This window comes from Castor canadensis, chromosome 4 (genome assembly GCF_047511655.1).
Source record: "Castor canadensis chromosome 4, mCasCan1.hap1v2, whole genome shotgun sequence".
NCBI lineage: Eukaryota > Metazoa > Chordata > Mammalia > Rodentia > Castoridae > Castor > Castor canadensis.
In genome coordinates this window covers 142,392,758-142,414,168 of record NC_133389.1, presented here as the reverse complement: position 1 = coordinate 142,414,168, position 21,411 = coordinate 142,392,758, and the positions used below count along the sequence as shown (strand labels likewise).

Sequence of the window (21,411 nt, the reverse complement as noted above, 5' to 3'; positions counted from 1 at the left end):
GAAGGGAACAAAAGTTCTTAGGATTCAGTTTGTTAGTGTGTGTTTATCAGATGTAATTCTGGGTTCTTTAAAGAGCCACACTGATTTGCTTTAGAGAGCAGGTGAGACCTCACATTTTATTTCCTTCAAATTCTTACAATAAACAATTCAATAAATCCATGCTTTGTGGCTTTTCCCATGTATTCTATTAACTAGGCAGCACTGATTATTATACTCTAAAGCTAGGCTTTATTTATTCTATATTTATAGCTCTTTGTATTAAAATCTAGGTAATTCATAGAACCAGTGAGAAAATGTTGTATCACAGATCCACAACTGGATCATGCTAAGATACACAGAAGTTTCAGCATAATGAAAAGAAAATCTTTCCAAACATTAGAAAAATGCTATAAAATACCAAAGGGCTGGTGTTACCAGCATGAAGCTAAATAGAGAACTGCCTTTGCAATAAAAGACCGAATTGCTAAGGTCTACCAGCCACTACTGAGTTTGTCTTGGCCCTTGTCCAGTCCAGGCCTCTCAAGTTCTCACCCTACCTTGCAATGACAGAGAGCCCCCTATCAAGGAAGGTTAAGGCTAGTCCTTCCCCTCCTCAAAATGCACTAATAAGGTGCCCCTTCAACCTAACTGAAAAATACTTTTGACAATTTGATAGTGTGTTTGAGGTAGGTAAATTTCCTCCTTTCTATTTGTTGACAAGAGTCTACTATGTGTCAAGAACAAGCTGGAATGCGGAGACAATTAGCACTCAGTCTCTTTCAAGAGTTCTCAAATACAGAAACAAACAGGAAATGGCTAAACAATATGTTGAACCCAATAATAAAGACATGGGCAAGCCTAAAGTGGTGATGTACACCTATAATGATAGCCACTCCAGAGATGGAGGCAGGGAGGTTTACAAGTTGAGGTCAATCCAGACAAAGTTAGTGAGCTCCTATCTCAAAAACAAAATAAAAACGTAGCTCAAATGGCAGAGCACTTGCCTAGTATGTGTGAGGCCCTGGGGTTCAATCCCCAGTACAGGGAAAAAAAGAAAAAAAAGACGTGTGCAAAGCTTTACAGAACAAGACAGGAACTCAAGAGAGTAGAGATTGGAGTTAGATAGTCCTCAAGAAGTGGAAGAAATAGTGTCAAAAACAGAATTCACAAAACAAAAGGCTTTTAGACATAAACAAAGGTTAAGATATCATGGAGACAGGTTGTGGTAAGGAGTTCTGAGCAAGCAATTCCATGTTGCTGTTGCTGCAGGCAAGGCATGAGGAAGAGGGGATGAGGGGTGAGCTACAGAGAAAAATGGGCAGATTCCACACTGAGAACAACAGAGGTGATGTGGAGCCACTTGGCAGGGCTGAACAGGGGAACAGCAAGGTAAGATAGAAACGACAACTAACAGTCATGTTTACCATGCAGTGGAACTGTCCCCAAACTCTTTATGTTTAATCATTTAAAATCTCACAAGACTGGCAAGAGGCAAAGACATAATGTGCCAGGGCACACTGCCAGTGTGGCACAGTGGAGCCAGAAGCGAACCCTGTACTTGATCACCAGCACACAGCAGCTCTGCATTTTGGCTAGATCACAGGGTGACAGGGGAGTGTGAGTGAGACAGCAATCTGGAGGCAGGAGACAGTCAAGGACTGGGATACAAGAAGAGTTTAACCTTGGCCACCCAGACCACAGAGGGCTTTCTGCACCAGTTAAGGATGTTGGTTTTTTCTTTGGACGACATGGGGAAGCATTAACACTGACTGTTTACTGGGCACTGTCAATGTGCCAGGAGTTGAGCGAGACGTCCTTATATTCTTAATCAGATATAATATTCAATTCAGCTGTTTAAAGTAAATGTTAGCCTCCTTAAGAAAAAAGCATCCTGATAGGGGACACAGGAAGCCCATAGCCCCTTTCTCAGGAGGTCCCTAACAAGAACTCAGAAACATCACGAACCACATTCTTCCTCTCACCATGTTGTCTCAGAATTATTTGTTAGCAAATCTTATCTTCTGGTTGGACTACTATGAGGTCCTAGAGGAGAGCCATCCCTAGTCTTCTCTTGTAACCTTCACATCAATGAGTCTGAGTCTTTACAGGTGAAAAGTATACTCCAAGTGCATTTGTTGTATGAATGCATGAAAGACACACAAGAGGAGTATAAAAGGGTCTTCTAGCAATACTAGATTGTTTTAGCTTGTTCTTATGAAAAGTGTACACTGATCCCTTCAAAGCCCTTCCAACTATTCTCTATATAACCAAATCCTTTCTCATGATCCATGGTAGGTTGGTGGCCTTGGCCTTCTCTAGCATTCTCTCACCTCCCTGGTAGAAGCAAATGCTCCCCTCTGTGGACCACTGCCCATGGGTGGGGCAAAAGGGACTACAGAGACAGAACATATCCTAGATGTGTTCATTTTTGTGCCATCCACAGAGCTATAAGCATAAAATGTAACCAATACCAAGATCTAAATGACTACATGAATGAGTGGATTCTCTCTAAGCGGGGGCAAAAATCACTACCAGAGAAAGTTCCATGAAGAATGGCAAACATTCAGAAATTCATTTCTTCTATTAGTTTCATGCAGGGAAGGAAAGCATTATTTAGATTTCTTATTAGCCTTCCTCCCCTTCCACTTCTCCAACTTCCAGGTAATAATTCAGATACCACTTTCATGATCATCTTTGGCAAGACATACAGAAAAGCATGTTACAACCATACATATTACTGGACTCTTCATAGATTGTTTAAAATAGGCCTTTGTTCTCAGTCCCAGGACTAAATTTGGCTATATATTTATACCACTACTAGACCAAAGCAATGGAAAATGACTTTAAACCTGAATGAGCACAAATCTCACTCCTCTCCCCCTACACCAGAAGCTGAATATCATCAAATGACTCTGCCATGGGTATAGTGCAAGTCAGAATAACGAAATCAAACACTTACTTTTCCCCATCTGTCCAGTTCAAAATACAGTCATCCCTCAATATCCATGGGGATTGTTTCAAGCACCTTCTGCCACTCCTCCACCCCACTCTCCCTGGATACCTAAATCCAAGAATGCTCAAGTCCCTTATATAAAATGGTGCAGTAGATGCACAACCCGTGCTCATCCTTCTATATACCTTAAATCATCTCTAGCTTACTCGTAACACCAGTACAGTGTTACTGCAATGTAAGCAGTTGTAATACTGCATTGTTCAAGGAATAATGACAATAAAAACCACCTGTACATGTTAACATAGATATATTTTTCCTGATATTTTTGATCCAAGGTTCGGTGTAACCATGGATACAGAGGGCCAACTGCTTAACTGCTGTCCCTGACAACAGGGCTAATGGAGAGTATAATATTGGCATAAGATAAAGACTAAAAGAGATACTTATTCTTTCAGAACACTAGAGAGACACCGATTTCAAGCTGACATGAAAATTTACCAATTAAAGTATGTCAGCACTGGGAAAGTTGGCCTGTAGTACTGACACATCCATCTCAAATGCAGTATAAATATCATCGTACCTACCTCTTACAAACACAGATCCTGACTTCGTTTTTTTTTTTTTTAAATGACCAAAGGGAGGTCCCCTGAGAACACAAACCCTCTTCTACATCTGTTCTCCTTCCTCTCTAGCAACATTAGCACATACCCATCCCCAACATTTATAACTACAAACTGAAACCACATGCCAGTCCTCCAAACCTCTCTATAATTAAGGAACCTAAATAAATCTTTAGAGAAGTTTCTAGTTAAAACCAGTCGTGACCCATATGCTTCTCGTTATTTTGTGACCACGTCAGCATTGTTGTTTACCACACACAGAAATGAACAGTTAATTATAATACAATGACGATAGCATAAGGGAGTAAGCTTGGTTTCTGCCGTGCCACATCAAGAACACCAGTTCATCCACTTCTGTCCTATAGTTGAGCTCTCTAAGAATAGGGGCAGCCTGATGTTTACATGTGGGGCTCGCCTTCATTTCCAGATCACCTGGCTGTTCACTGGGCCAAACTTTGCCCCAGCACGTCCACCACTCATTTCCAAACAGCTGCGTCTATCACTTTTAGTTTTAGAGGTTCAGTTTGAGGCTCATCTGCTATTTTCTGTCAGGGTGGAATGTTGGGTTCATGTTCAAAATTGCCCAGCTGGTATTTATGTTCCTCTTCCATCTTATTTCTGCTCACAGTGTTAATCACAGTGGTTCTGCCTGCGTGGTCATCGGGGGCAATGGCAGGGCGCCTTTCCCCGAAACCTCCTGCTCTCTACCCTGCCATTTCCTTGCTAAGTTTGCTTCACCTCAAGAGGAAGGCAGAAAAGATGTTGGCGGCCCTCAAATACTTCACCACCACTACCAAAAGTTCCTGCTCTTCCCAGCACAGTCCATTTCCGCCTCTTCAGTTTGCCCCTAATGAGTCACTTGAGAAACCTTATCGCAAAGGACGTCTAGTTCATTCTGAGGACTTTTAGTAGGTTCTCGCCATTGGTCAAAGTGTTCAATAGAACAGAATTTGTCTCAGGAAACTCTCAACGCAGATACCTGCACCTACTCATTTGTTTCAAATGTTTTTCTTCTGAAGCTCACAAAATGGCACTCCCTTTCACACAATCCTGACACTTAAGAGTACTTTCAAATTACACTAGGGAATTCCCCTTCTGAATTCAATCTTCTTGAAATAGCTCAGTCTCAAAATTCTCATCTACAATTGAGATCTATGAATCTCAAGTATTTCCTTTCCCTTCTAGCTCTGGTTCAGCCCTAAAAACTAACTTTTCCTAAACTAAGTACTGAAAATGTGTGCTAAAAAAAAATATCTGGCCTCCATGTGCTTCCCAATCCTAACATCACACTGAACCCAATCCAGGGCTGAGGTAGTCCACAAGAAGGACATGCGAGAGAAGTAAAAGGAAGAACCTATGGGGCTTTTTATTTTGTTTCTTAAGGGAGTCACTATGTTGACCTCCCCTGTAAAATACTCTGTAGATAACTTTACATCTATAATTTTCTCATATTCTTAATTCAGAAACATTTGCCCACTTGGAAAGTACCACCTTGCTAAATTAGCATTGTGCCCTTCCACCAGACAGTCATCCATCCTATCACAACTTATAGGAAAACTTAGGAAAAACAAGTTTTTATAATTATTTGTACTTCTATCCTGGAAAGCTTTGGTGCCAGTACAAGCATGGTAAATTAACTTATTTATGCAATACAGTTACCTCCTTGTAGCCATAACACTGGTAAGCATTCCTAACAATCCAAGCTTCAAAGAAAGAGAAGATAAAAAGTAAGTCTTTTTTTTTCAAAACAAATAAAATTGGACAAAATTTATACTATGAAGTAAAAGGGAAAGAATGTGAGAGCAATATAAAATATAAGATTGGAAGGAGATGGGTGGTACATGGACATAAACAGTTGCATGGTTCCTGCATCTTATATAAGGCAGAATATTAACTCTATGGATCCTGAAAATGTAAGGATGTATATTAAGATCCTTAAACAGCCGCTAAAATAACACAAAGACCAATCACTGAGCTGGGGGTGTAGCTCAGTGGTAAAGTACTTACCTAGCATCATGTACAAGGCCCTGGATTTGAGCCCTCCCCACAGCCCCCCCACAAAATTTAAAAATTAAATGAAAAAATTTCATCATAAAAATTTAAGAGGGTAGAATAAGAGGCACAAAAATTGGAAAATAAATGGTAAACTAAACCAACCATATAAATAATTATATTAAATATTAATATACAGAAATACTCCATTAAATGTTAAAAGGGCAAGATTCAATTCTGCCCCCTGCCTACAGGAATCACATTTAAAATATAGCATGCAAAAATAACTGCCTATAACTTTTGGTCATTTTTATTCTTGCTCTAGAGATGAACTGCTTTAGCCTATTGAAAGTGAACTTCTTTCCTAATAAACTTTACTACCACTCTGCTATGTGCACATTTAAGAGACTTTTCTACATCTAAACTCAAAGATATCCCTAGTTTCAATCACAATATGGGAAGATGCCATGAAGCATATATGACAGAGGGCACGTGAGACATATCCTTACAATGATCCGTAATTTTTCTAATATATTTTATCAACATTTAATTTCTAATTTTATATATCTGCTCATGTCCTACACACAAGTTGTCATACTAATTTTTTTGGGCTCACTCACTAAAAAAGGTTTGTTTCTACTAGTTACAAAAGAGAAGTAGTATCAGGGGAATGAATCATCTTAAGATGACATCTGTTCTGGAATGACAACAGTAGAGCATCAAGTAAAGCTCAAAAGTCAGGCTTTAAAACAGGATATGACAGACATGCATAAAAAGTTTTTTCTTCCTTTAGAACCATACTTGTTTTAAAAAAACAGAACACCACCCCCCAAGTCTGTTTCACAGACTGTCAACCTCAACGTATGTCAGGTCTCTTGTTATAAGTCGCTCAAAAAGTATTTTTTAGGGCTGGCAGAGTGGCTCACGTGGTAAAAGCCTGCCTAGCAAGCATGAGTTCAAACCCCAGTACCACCGTGTGTGTGAATATATGTATCTTCAGAGTCAAATGTAACCACTAAAGGAGGAAAAAAAAAATCACAGTATCTAAATATTTTATGCATATAAAATGGTTCACATGTGTTATATTTCAAGGAATGATGTTCACCCTCCCCAACAGACCAGAAACTCTTCAATGTCAGCACTAGATTTAGTAAGCAAAGCTATTTATTTCAGAAGTACACATGCTACTTACAGAAAACAATCTAAAACTTAAAAGAGGTAGTTTTCTTTTGAATTTTTAGAAATTTTGTTTGTGATACTCTTTTGATGAAGAAGCTTAAGGTCATACCAAGTTCTTTGGACCCCAGAGGCCTGATGACTGTCACAATCATAATGGAAAACCTCAAGTTTGCCAAGTCCCAAAAGACTGGCTGAGATTCACTCAACAGATTGAACACCTGGACTGATAGGAAGGTAGAGCAGGCCGAAGAATGGCTATTACTCAAAGGTAGACTGCAAAAGCCAGGTACTAGACACAGGAATTAGGAAGCAGATAAGAGGTTTAGAGAGACTAAATTATCCCAGGAAGGAAAAGGACTAGGCATAAGATATGAAAGCAAAAATGAGGAAACATCTGCCTTCAGGGACTGGAAGCTGCTCTTTGGAATTTGGTAGTAATCCCTAGTACTGCTTAGGACTTCCTGCTGAAAACTTCAACTGCTTCAAAGAAACAGTACACAAGGCAGCATCCTGCTTGAGCTTGGAAAGAGGTCAAAGGAAAGACTAATTCTACTTCTTAATCAGTCTTTGCTACTGTGGGGCCTTATCTCACAAATTAATGAAGTGTGGATGGCTTCTTCTGCTTTGACTCAATCCTTTAGTATTTGAAATGGAAAAGCATGTGGAGGCAAGGCAAGGTCATCCACAATGTTAGGATTCCAAGGGTGTTCACCCATACCCAGGAAGAAAAGAGGCATGTTCTTACTATGAGGATTCAGAACCATTAAGAGAATCTGCCCTCTAGAAGTTTAAAATCAAACAAGAAAGACACTCAAGTCTCAAAAAATAATAGGGAAGTGAGCAAAGGTAATAAACCTATCAGCAAACTCCTAAAGACATTCAGAAAAGGAAAAAATGACTTTTACTAAAAGGTATGTCACGGAAAGCTGCAAAATCTGAACCCCAAAGTGTATGCAATGACAGGCTGGGAGGAAGCAGACAGCTAGGAGGAAATGATGTTATTTCCCCCATTCAGAAGTGAACAAAACACACCTGACTTGGAGAAAAGAAAAAATAGACAATTGGAGCTCTTAATTCAAATTCAATAAGCCCTCAAGGTATTTTCAGTATCTCTCTCAACAAAAGAATTCATTTTATTACCCAACTCTCATTAAAATAATTACACTGATTCTACAAGAACAGCCTTCCCAGCTCAAGGTAAATACAGTCTAAACAATTTTCAACACAACTGTTTCAACTTTTTTTTTTTTTACAAAATAACTCATTTTAATTAATTTCACAATTCAATTTTTATGACAGGCAATGAAATCCTGGAAACACTTATCTCAGAATAGACCTCCCTAATCACCCTCAGGACTTAACGCTGAACTTAATGCGGTACTCATTAAAGTAAAAAGAAGGATTTCAAGCTTTCAAAACGCTAACCCTCTTCACAGATATTCCCTGCTGATTTAAAGCCTTAAAAAGCACCACTTTATATGCTACTTTGTGTATTGAAAAGAGAAGAATTCTGAGACACCCTAGAAGATGGAGAAAAGAGGAAATAGGGCCAGTAACGGGTTAATAACCGACAAAAAAACTATTCCACATTCGTGAATGTGTACCCAAACCTTTACTCAGACCACCAGACACCATGACATCCTGCTTAGAACCCAACCAATCCAGAAGCAACAAGAACTTCTCCATATGGACTGCACTCCTATCCTAAAGCTCTCCGGCTTTGTGCTACCCTGCCCCTTCTGCCTACAGCCAATGTAGGCTCAATATAAACAATTTATGCTTTCCTTCCTCAAAGGTTTTTTAGGAAAATGTTCTTGGTTTAAAGGCACAGCAGACATATATCCAACCACTATTTACATTTGCAGTTGTCACCGCGGGAGCTTGTCCCACCAGGACTGGTTCTTTTCTGGCTAGCATCTGTAAAGGCTCCATAAGCCCTTTTATTTCAGAGATCCCTCAATCTCAAGAGTTTTGGTTTAACAGTGTCTTCTGCTTTTCTTTGAAATACATACTTCACATTCACATCCCAGATAGTTAAGATAGTTTGTAGTTAAGATAGTTTAGTAAAGACAATCTTTCATGTTTACAACATTCAAATGTAAACCACTCTGCATCAACTAATCTGATGTACTGGAAGACCTGCCAGTAGGAGGATAGGACCCAAGACAACCATCCACAGCAGATAGTACTATGCTGGGGGACCTTGCACGGCAGGCACCATGTACTGTAGTGATGCAGAGACATTTGGCCATGGTTATCACAGAGGCACTGGGTGGAGATGACATTTGAACTGGAACCCCAAGTACCTATCACATTTGTTTTAAAAATATATACTAAGGAAAGGCAGCACAATAGTGGAAGGTATCAACTTCAAGCTCTGGTTTGTGCTTTAAGCCTCAGGTAGGAATACAAAGGAGGTCAATCTTATGCTCCAGTGGCACAGTTTAGAGAAATTATTTCTACCTAAAAAAAGTAATGATTTAGTTATGAGAGGACAAATCATTTGTTCTAAGTGTTTTATTGAAAGCAACAACAAGCCTCTCCCTAAAGCATGAAAGGAATACTAGGACCAGGAAAAAAAAAATTCAAACTGGAATTTTGCTTTTCCTTCTTTCATCCAGGTACACCATACCTTCCTAATCCAGCCCTTCCTTCCCAACACCAGCTGTGCCATTGCCTTGGCTGAGTTCTTCAATTCTGGTCATCAGTAATCTCTTAGCGAGGTTTTCTATATCCAAGCAAGACATAGTCACAAGCCATCTTTATACAACACTATCAAAATACAATGACATTTTTTCATTACCACCACTCTTCCTCCAGTCCTTATCTTGTCCCCAGTGTAGCCAGATCTAGCTCCTTGCTTTTAGGCATTTCTGTAACAAAAATTGTTACAACCCAAAGCAAGGTTGCCTCTGTTCTGTGCCCCGCTCTGATTTCTAGGGGAATGTACTTGTTTTGCTCAGGCACGAGTGAGAAGCTCAGCAGCATGTCTGAGCACTTCCAAGGCAATCTGGACTAGACTGAAAAGATTCTAAGGTGACTCAGAGGCTCCCTGTCTAACACCTAGGGTTTAATAAGCACTTGTTGAAATTAGGATGCAAATTCAGGACCTAGACAAAATGTAGAAACCTTTCTTGAAGATTTCTAAATAGCAAACAAGTTCCATTATAACATGGACAAATTCATATCTTAATTTTAAAGAAAGAATCACTTGGGGGAAGGGAGGATCCTAAGACTGTGATTGAGACCATGGAGAAAGAAGTCCCCTGAGAGAATGACCACATAACTATACATTTGTATGTTTAAAAATAAACAGCTCTCTGAGTTTAAAATATTCAAGGAAGATGGTGTATTCGTGCATGCCTGTAATTCCAGTACTAAGAGACTGAAGCAGGAGGATTGAGTGTTTAAGGCCAGCCTAGGCTACGCAGTGAGACCCTGTCTCAGAAACAAAACAAAAAAATGCTCAAAGAAGAAAGTTTAAAGAGAAGTAGGTCTCTATATTATATTCTCTGATTAAAATTTTTCCTTATGATGATTTTTGGGGATTCAGCAATTCTCCCTAACACCAACCAGTCTGTGTAAGTTCTATTAGAAGGCAGTAAAATTCACTTTTTTAAAGGCAAAGTGTGGTTACATGTGCACTAGTAACATTCTAGGACCTTGCTATGAGAAGTCTTGAATTAAAGGGCAGAACTGGCTAATGAGAGCATCTGTTGCTATTCTTCCTCCAGTCAGTCTCCAGCTGGACATGCCATCCCTTCTCTAAAAAAAAAAAAAAAAAAAAAAGTATGAGCACTTTTCTATGTCCTCCTTGAGCAAATTATCACTTTTATCCTAATTTTCTTTTGGAGTTCTGTAGCCAGTATTTACCAAGTAAGTGCCTATAATCTGCCAGGAACTGTGTGCAGCAGGAGGGGACTGTGAAGACAAAACCGAAGCTCTCCCTGTTCTTCAGACCCTCAAGGGTCTCCCTTTTGTCAGGTCCTCTTATGAGGTGACCATCACAGTTCCCATCCAGCTCCCTCTAGCAAAAGACCTCATCAGTCAAAGAAGGATTAGAGTCTCAATGTTCTGAATCTGTGCTCAGAGCAAGTTTTCTGCACCAACAAAATCACTGGGACTTGTAGAAATGAAGCGTCCAAACTTTTGTTGGGAAATAAATCTTCAGCCAGGCGCAGGTGGCTCACGCCTGCCATCCTAGCTACTCAGAGGCAGAGATCAGGAGGATGGCAGTTTGAAGTCAGCCCTATTTCAAAAATACCCTGCACAAAAAAGGGCTACCAGAATGGCTCAAGTGATAGAGCACACACCTAGCAGGCGTGAAGACTTGAGTTCAAAGTTCAGTACCACCAAAAAGAAAAAAAACTTCAAAGACTACATATGTTAAATCCTGATAACTTGAATCCCCAGGAGACTACCTCAAAAAGCTGAAGTGCCAATCCTTGCTCCTCATCCCTGGGTCTTCCTTGCCACTGAGATCTGACATGCTGTTGAGTCCAATCAATCTAGAGACATGTCCTAGGGTGGTTTCAGAGGACCCTCACCACAGCTGTCTATAAGCCAAGAGCAGGATTAGTGACAGGGAAGAAAGCCACCTATCTCCAGAGGTTTCAGAACTGAATGCTTATTAAAAAAAAGACTTCCTCACAATTTTCATGAACAGTCAAGTAGGGAATCCTAATTCCTAAAACTATTTTATGCCAGTGGTTCTAACCTTATTGCTTAAGAATAATAAAAAAAAAATGAACACACATACACATGTACACACAACACAGAGGACCACTCTCTTCAAATATGTATACTTAACTACCTACTGAATGAGAAAGTAACAATCTTGGCAATAACTCTCCAGACCCAAACAGTAAGTAGTAAGTGAGAACTAGCTCCATCCCCACACAGTTGCCTGATGACCACCATCATCAGTTCTAGTCTAGAGAAATTTGTCATATGACTCACTGCCCACATCTCTACAGAGATGAGAGGGCATTTTTTTCAAACACATCTTGGATTGCTTCATAAACTGTCATAAAATGATGATAGCTCAAACTATTACTCAGCGTGTTTTAGATCTGAGCTGGGCACGGTGGTACATATCTGTAATTCCAGCTACTCAGGAGAATGAGGCAGGAGAAGCACGTGAGCCCAGCCATTTCAGGGCAGCCTGATGAACACAACAAGACCCCATCTCAAATTAACTAATTAATTAAGTATGAGTATGCTAGACCCTTACCATAGAAAATAACTTTCAATTATCTATAGATCTTGTTTAATTCAAACCCCCAATTATGGGAAAAAAATATATACACAAAACCTTCACAGAACTAGGAGGTACCTGAAAGAAAGAGTGCAACCTATCTGGTTCTTTTATTCTTCAATCAAGTCAAGCCATGGATACACCAAGCACCTGGACCAGCTGTTCTCATCCTAGGACACACATGGGAATCCCTTTGTTCCCCTTTCCCTACCCCCTACAGATTGGGAGAATTCTGCAGTGGTTCCAATGAACATGCCTCTAAAAAGCTTCTCCATCCATCATATTCACTCTCTGAGTGCCGTGCTGGGAGGGCTCTGGTTTCTTCCATGTCAAACTGCTCCCAACAGCTTTCTTTTAATTACTCCTCCAGGCCCCATACAAGCACAATGCAGAAGGTGGCTGAAAACAAGAATCTGATTGACACTTCTTACAGACTTGCTTTTCCTAAGTCGTACTTTGGGGTTATATTGCTCGGCTTCCACTTGAAGATATAAGAAGTGGTTATATCAAATTCACTATTTTCCACAGGAACATTTTGGGAGATGATGCTATTCACGATGACATCCTCCACATCCTAAGTCCCATAAGACAAAGCTCTTTTAAACCTAACCCACAAGGAAAATTGCTTCTCCTGAACAGATGGTACACTTTGATCTCATATGCAAAACTAACTTTATAACTGGTCATGTTTTCCTTTTTGTTTTGACTACAAAGAAATGAAAAGCCCAAGTTCAATAGCTAGAGAGGACATCATGGTATTAACTTTCACTTGGGTCTCATCCATTTTCTACATTGCCTTTGCTCTAACTTTTAAAAGTTATTCATTTTATTATATTGACTGTAAAATGATCAGATGCCTCCAGTCAATTATGAATGTAAGGGGATAGAATAATTAGTCAAAACAAATGATGCAATTGGCATGACTAAAATCCACGCACACATGCATGTGCTCTTCACTGTTTGGAAGAGACGAGTAGATGGTGGAAGATGGACTGAAAAATATGCCTCATAATGTACAAGTCCACTTAGAAGCAGAGCAAAGAAAGAAAATTTCCCAGAATTTTTTCACTTACTAACTTACAAGTGTAACATTAAAAACTATTAACGAATCTAGGAAAAGCTACAACATGCAAACAGACATGCACAATTTTAAAATGATAGCAGTAAGACTAATCAGGAATTTCAAAAGTCTATTGCCCTGACTAATGCTCTTTTCTTTTCTTTTTTTAACATTTTTATTAGTGTATGACTGACTCATGTTCTTAATACATGATTATTGGGCTGGTTCTGTAACTTCTCAAATGCTTTGCACATTCCTAAATCTGTACTTTATCCCCTAATCCACTGCCCAATCACCTAAAACCTCCCCTGAAATTACCCAATATTATTCTCCTTTCCACATATTTTCTCTGTAATCTTTTCTAATAGTTTCCCTTTTTCACCTTCCATCTTTGACTACCTCCATTTTGGGAAAGAAAATTTAATTAAAGTTGTCCCTAAGCACAACTTTAAACTCCTTAGTGTAGAGGAAATTAACTTTTATTTATATACCACCCATCTGTAAAGAATTGTATCCAAAAAAAATTAACATTGCACTGGCTCATATTTCAGACCTGGTTAGAATCATTTTGCCAAAATTCTCAATAGATGAATGTAAACACAGAAGAGATGAGCATCTAATTTTCTAATACTCCCACTAGACATAGTAGTTCCAAGAAAATCAATTCTATGGGAACTGTACCAAAGATAGATCTACTTCAATAAACTATCAAGCATTTCGGCACATCTTTAAATAATCACATAATATTACCTATTAATTATTAGCAACTAAATGTGACACTAGTATGAATAACAATGGAAACATGAAAAATGAGTAAACAGTTTTACTTTTGTAGAAATGCATTCAAATAAGATTAAAATGAAAATATTTGGAAATACATGGTGATTACAGTTATTATGAGAAAACTAGATTTGAAATACTTTCTAAATTATACTACTCAACTCATGCTGAAATTCATGCAGAAGCTTGCTTTGCATGGAACCCATGAGTTGAATGATCAAACACTAACAACCCAACTGAAGTAAGTGAGGAGACAGGAGACAGTAAGACACCCACACTAAACCCCATACCAGATTCCCCACTTCCTGGGCACATGGGAAGACTATATTTCCCAACTTCCTCTGAAGTTAGGTTAGGTTAGGTTAGGTCTATGTGAGTGTGCACTGGCCAATCAGGATGCCTGAGCAAGTTCTCTCTTCACCTTATACAGCAATCTCAAAAGTTATGCGCTACAGATGTGACAAGATAAAAACAGCTTGAACATTTGAGTCACTGTGTGGAGGAGAACCTGAGGGAAGCTATGCGACTTGCATTAGACTGGGTCATCATCGAGAAACAAACCTGTCATGGTAAGCCTTGCTTGCTGCCCACGCATAACACTACCTTACTCTAATACACTTACTATACCCTTTATACTACCTTATTAGACCTCAGGCATTCAGATTACAACCTTGAGTTTCATGCACAAGTAGAAACTTTGTTAGCCATCAGCACAGAATAGCTGAACACTACAAATAAATAATTCCTGAGTACTTATTAACGAAGTACCTAACACTAGTGTCCCAGGGGATGCTCGAAACGAGCCACTAGAATCTAGCTATAAAACAAATTTTCTATTTTTATTTCTTTATTCATCAACTTTTAAAAACTGCTTGCATGTATGTTTCATAATACACACAGTACATAGGATAGGTGTTTCACAAAGTTAACTACAGAGAAGCAAACATCTGGTGGGTCTAAGACCACTGATCTTAAGGTAACAAAGAAAGGACAACACTCCATCCATACTTAAAGATGCCTATCTCGTAAAAGTCCAACACTTAAACAGGGAACAGGAAGACATACAAGACAGCATGATAAAATACCATAGGATTACGATGTAGTGCACAGTTGGACATCATGTGTTAGGATACTTCATGGTCTTTTGGGAAGAGGCTTCAAAATGCTACCCCAGGTGCATCTTGAAAGATGGGTAGGTTTGGAAATGTGGGAAAGAGTAGAATAGGTGTGACAGAATACTAGAAGGGGCTGCCTGGAAAGTGAGAAGAATAAAAGAAGTATGGAATGAAAAAAATATAGGCAAGAAGAGGCTAAATGAAGTAGAACTTACAATTGAAAACTAACTACAAATTTATCAACTTCACCTTCTCTATTTTCACAGCCAGAAGTTTTACTTGGGACTGATTTTAATTTTAAAAGTTCTATTTAAGAAATACATGTATACATTCTATATATGTATTCTCTCTCTCTCTCTTCCTCTCTCTTTCTCACTCTCTCTCTCAAAAAGTCCCTTAATACAAAGAATGACCAAGATTTTCAAGTTTCAAAATTCATTTTGTGCTATCTTAATTATGCCTGTAGGAAAACGTATGGCATTTACCATTACAGATATAATACTGTTAGAATGAAAACTATGTTATAAAAAGGAAACGAATGTTCAAAGCATTATATACCACTTTCTATTTGTTTTAGGAACAATGCCCAGCAAACACCCAGATGCTTTTCCACATTTCCTCCTTCCTTATACTTAACGTCCAGGTAATGTGTAACCAGATAGCGGTGACTCACCCATATCACATAATCTTAAACAGCTACATGTGTTCACTTTATAATTCATATCTTTAACATCTTTATATTTCAGTAATGTTTTTCTTTAATACATTTCTATGACCTTGAATGACTCTTCCATTTTTGAATGTCTGGTTTTATCCATTGTGCTACTTACATGAGCAAAATACATGTAAGTCTCTACTATTCACAACAGCCAAAGCAATTACACAGACAGACGGAAGCAGCAGCAACACTATGTGGTCAAATGTGAGGTAAAGGTGTATGAGTGTGAGAACCTCTTTTGAAAGCAATCAAAGCAATTCCTAAAGAAACACAGCATTTAGCAACTATGTTTCATAAAAATACAGAGGATGGAAGTAGGAATAGGTCTCTCCAATTTGAAGCCTGTATGCCAAAGTTTCCTAAAGGTAGAAGCCCACCCTACAAACCACCCAAGTTTTCTCTCCCTCCAGGTCCTTTCAAACGTCTTGCTGTCGAAGTAGACTAAAGGGAATAGATTGGTAGAAAAGGCATATAGTCTAACTTAATCTTTTACTGCTAAATTTTTGTGAAATTAGGCTAAGCCATCTATAAGGCTTTGGATATTCCTAATGTAATGGAGGATATTCTTCTCAAACCTCAAACTGACCACTCATGCATTCACATGTTCAATACTAATAACCAAAGAGGTGGGCTTCATATGCAAAGGACTGTACACTCTTTGTAGAAGTCAATAAAGGATGACATTAATATACTTTGTATCAAATGTTCCCACTCCTGAATCACATTATGATCACTAACAGCAACTAGAAGTTTTATCATAAAACACAAATGAATTAACATCTGCTTACACTTATAAGTCATTTCAACATTCAATCACTCATCACTCACTCATTAAAACACTGCATTTATATATACACACATTAAAGCATATGTAACAAGTCTGAAAATTTTTCCAGTTGGTGACTGAAATGCAAGATGATAATTTTTCCAGACACATACGCTTGTAATTTTAAGTAATGCCCTTATCCAAACTTTCCTATTACTTTGGAGTAACCTTCATAGTCCTTCAATCTTCCCAATGACTCAAGCAGACTGGTATTTTGAACATTCTAATAAAATTTAAAAACTAGTTCTACCTATAGCTATCATCTCAAATACCTTTTTGTAACACCCTGATTCATTGTACTACTGCCAAAAATGGTCTTTTCCTTTATATTCTATATAGCTAATTATTACAGCACAATGGCTATTTCAAGACTCAACCCAGGTGGCACCTTCAGAACCTCTGAATCAATCAATCAGTTTTTCTGAGCTTCCAATATATTTCTTGTCTTTTCAAGTACAGTCAGCCTGCTGTGTCCATGGGTTCCCCACCTGTGGATTCAACCAACAACAGATGGAAAATACTGAGGAAAATAAAACTGTCCTGAATATGTACAAACTTCCTTTCTTGTCATTACTTCCTCAACAATACAGTATAAAAAGATTTATATTGTATTAGGTTTTATAATTAATCAAAAGATGATTTAAAGAAAATAGGAGTATATATGGGTTAAATGCAAATAATATGTCAGAAGATTCTGGTATCAGTAAAGGGTCCTGGAACTATTCCCCCATAGATACACCAAGGGATGATTGTATGCAGTTACATTAAAATGACATGCTTATGTAGTCATATCCCTATGTCACAACTAAACTGGAAGATCCCTAAAGACAAAGGCATGCCTTCCAGACACAGTTTCTACCCAACAGCAGGGCCTCCAAATTTATTCATTTATCTGTATTTATAGCATGGCTGCACCTGCCAGGCATTATTGTAACTGCTGTGGACAAATGGACATGTGAAATAAACAAAACTCCTGTGCTCACAAAGATGACACTGTAGTGTAGGAGACAAACAGTAAGGAAACAGATGAAGAGAAAAGTGGGAAATGTCAAATACTGACAAATGCTGTCAATAAAAGTGGGGATTGCTATTTGAGGTGGTGTCAGAGGTTTCTCTGGCAACAGACACCATTTCCCGATTGAAGCAAGAGAACAAGTCATCCTCTACATGGGAGAAGGATAGTACCCAAGAGTGTATATCACGTTCCAAGAGTAGCAGGAGGCCAATGGGGCTGAAGCAAGCTGGAGCAAGGAGCCAAGGAGAAAGAAACCCCGGTGGAGAGGAGGTAGCACAGGATCAGGTAGAGCACTGCTGGCCACAGGAGCCACCTCAGGGTTTTAAGCAGCAAAAAATTGACCTGATAGGCACCTTTAGAAAAGATCATTCTAGCCAGCAATCCTAACACTTGTGAGGAAAAGACAGTTAGGAAGTGAGGGTCAAAAGGAGGAGAGCTAAAGCAAGAGGCCAGTTAGGAACTGGCCCAGGACTGCAGCAAATGGGCCTGGTACCTGCAAGCACCATCGCGGTTGGGGGGAGGAGCAGTTGGATGGGGAAAGACATGATGATGGGTATGGGTGGGAGAAAGCAAAGACAAAGTTTGTGCCATGAGTAACCAAAGGGAGTAACCAAAGGGTGGTGCTGCCACTGCTGGGGTGAGACGATCCCAACTCTGGTCTAAAGCAGCCTGCTTTGTGTAATGCCTCTCGGAAACTGAGGAGATGCCAAAGAATTGAATGTGGCTGAATCACCTGCCATTGAGGGCAGAGGTCTAGCTGGAAAACAAAATCTGGAAGGCATCACTAGCACACAGAAGGTATTCAAAGCCCCCATGGCTTGTTCAAGTGGTGCCTACCCAAAAAGTGCCAGAGCTGAGTCTTGGATGTGCCAATTCAGGTCATGAGGAACAGGGGCACCCAGTGGAAGCTACAGAGTGCAGCCTGCTTACGAGAGGTGGGGGGACAATAAAGTGGAGGCCAGAAAGCCAACTGTTCCAGAATGTGGGGAGGGGCAGATAAAGGAGAATGATGGAGAGGGTGAATTCAACTATGATACATTGTAAGAACTTTGGTAAATGTCACAATGGCAGTACAACAATAAAAATATGTCTTTAATGTATGTATTCTGCTTGTCCAAGTTGAACGACTTAGAAAATGGTAGGGCCAGATTTATACCAAAGTCCCCCATTCCATGTCGTGTGGGCTTGTGACCATGTAAACGGATTTCAAACACTGGGTTCAAGCACTGCTTTCATGTGCTCTTTCTGATATATGTAGGAACCTAGATCAAAATGTAACATGTCTTAATAAAATTAAATGTAATAAAATTTTGTGTTCTCCTTTAAAAATACAAGTGTGGAGAATTAAAGAGAAAGAAGATTAAAAATTGACACTGGATTTGATCACTTGGAGATCATAGATCATCTTGGAAAAGAACTGTTTTAGTTGAATAGGGAGATTAAATCTCGATTAGAGTAAGTTTATTAAAAGAAAAGAAGATAACATGGGGATAACAAGTGCATCCAACTTTCTCAGACTTTTGAATTAATAGTGTGATAGCTGAGAGACATGGAATCAAGAGAAATATTGTGACATTTGCTAGAGTGGAAGAGGAGAAAATGCTGATAATCAGTACAGAGGGGAGGTAAAACAGAGGAGTCCTAGAGGATTTGAGGGGTGTTGTATGAGATCCCTAGCACACACAGAGGTGCTGCCTAGAAGGAAACTGGGCAGCTGAGTCTTTATGACACTCAAGTGCTTACTGAACTGAACTGTTACGATATTTCTGAGAAAAGGAGCCCCCTAATTCAGGTTTCTTGGACACCATACAGAAACTCCAAAATTACCCTGACTTCAGGAAGCTAACATTCAAGTATTTCAGGACAATCCTGACAGACTGCAAGTAAAGGACATATGAACATGTTGGGTCCTTGTCAAAGGTTCCTGGTGCAGAGCTCCTAAAACCTTTGGAATTTCCTGAGTAACAAGAGTGTCTCTTCTTATTCATAAAAAGGCTCCTTTCACCCTTACCTGGCATTAGGCTAGTGAGGTGACTCATAGTGGGTGGGAACAGTTTTAGTGTTCACCAGAAAGACCCATCCTATATTATCACAAGGTGAGAACTTTTCAGTCCCATCTCCCCACCTCCAAGGAGGGGACAGGTGACTGGCTTCTAATCCTCCTCCTTCCCCCTCACTCTTTGCTTCTTCGGGTCAACCACTGAGTTCTATGAATTTGCCTCTGAAGTGTCTACTTCCCTTCTAGTCTAGATTATAGGAAAAGTCTAGCAGGTTCCCCAGTCCCACACTCTGTGACCTCTTCTTGCTCTGTGCCCTCAGAACAGTCCCAGTGCTAGGCTACTTGCTCAGCTCAATCCTTAGCACACAGCTTTTCCTGCTTGGCCTTCCTCTTCCCGTCACCTGTCCCACCCCGGCGTATACCCGATGTTCAACCCAGGCAGCCATGTGACACTGACATGCCATGGTCATCTGTCTGCCTCCTCACCTCTGCATCTGCCATACCCCTGCCTAGAATGTTTTCTCCCAGCACATCTCATGGTTCACCCCTTTCCCCAGAAAGACCCAGCCTATATTAAGGCCGTCCCTGGCTACCTATTTAAATAGTAAAGCATGTGGTCCTTGTGCTCCTTCGCTGGCACCTGGTTGTCACATCTAAAATATCACTTACTCCATTTGCTTCTCTTGTGTATCATCTTCCTCTGTGATAGAACATAAGCCAACAAAGCTGAGATTTCTGCCATTGTATCCCTAGTAGCTGCCTCAGTATTTGGTACATAATAGGCACTCAAATAATGTATGTTGAATGCCTCAGTCAACACTGTTCCTTCTGACTGAAAGATTCGTTTCTGGACCTGGACTCCTATTCCTTATCTATGCAACAAACTTATCCTTTAAGAGTCTCACAGGGCTGGGGGGTGTGGCTCAAACAGTAGAGTGCCTATCTAGCAAGTGTGAAGCCCTGAGTTCAAGTCCCAGTACAGCCAATAATAATAATAATTCCACTGTCTGTCCCATCTCCTAACATCTTCTCCACGGGGGCCATCCTAGTACTGCTACACTTAGATACTTTATGAAAGCAAGAGAACACTATTGGCAATGACACTGACACACAGAAAGAACCAAGCCACAACCCTGCTTTTTGAGACACTTCTCTTCCTCTGTAGTTATTTATTAGTCTGTTGCCTGTACCAGGCGGTGAATCCTTAAGAGACAAATTCATCTTCGTATCCTCATCACTGCACACATATTGTGACTGCTTAATCATGTTTACTGGGTGAATGCACAGTTCCTTTCACAGAAGATTTGGAATCCCTGACTCAGAATGGCACCGGGAGGAAAGCACACCCTGGACCATGGGGCAGTAACAAGTCGCCTTCCTAGGCTGGTACATGGGCTCCTGTTCCCCTTTACACAAGCTTCTGCCCCTCTGATGGTCCTGGTGTCCTGAGTGGGGGCCAAATACTCGCTTTGCTGAGCTCTGTTTCTATTATCCCTGGCTTTGTTGATTGCCCCAAAATGGATCAGGCCTAGTGTTTGTCAGTCCCTGTTCAGACAAACATCTACATGGCTCCCTTTGCTCTACCACACTGTCCTACTGCTCACCAGTCCCAGCAACAGATCCATGACAACAGCTCTTATTCCATTAACAAAGGGGTGGGGGGCAGCAGCTCTCCCCACTGTCCTTAAGAATACCCCATCTAGGGAGAGCTCCCCCAGTAGGTTCCAACTATAGTTCTCTGTGTCAAGGATGAAGTATTAGACTAATCCTTTTCAGGGCTGGGCCCTCTGTGCCCTCTGGTGAAATGGATCTTTTCCAGAATGTTATAGGATTTCTCAGGGCCTCTCAAAGACCAGCAATATTCTGCCCAAAATGGCTAATTTTGCTAAAACTCAAATTTTTCCCTTTAAGATTAAAT

At 39.9% G+C, this 21,411-nt stretch overlaps 1 protein-coding gene across 8 annotated transcripts in view; it reads right to left on the bottom strand.

Moving 5' to 3' along the window:
• Myo1b (myosin IB) overlaps nucleotides 1–21,411 on the bottom strand; it is a 162,149-nt gene that overhangs the window by 82,859 nt on the left and 57,879 nt on the right. The gene's annotated exons all lie outside the window — the stretch shown is intronic.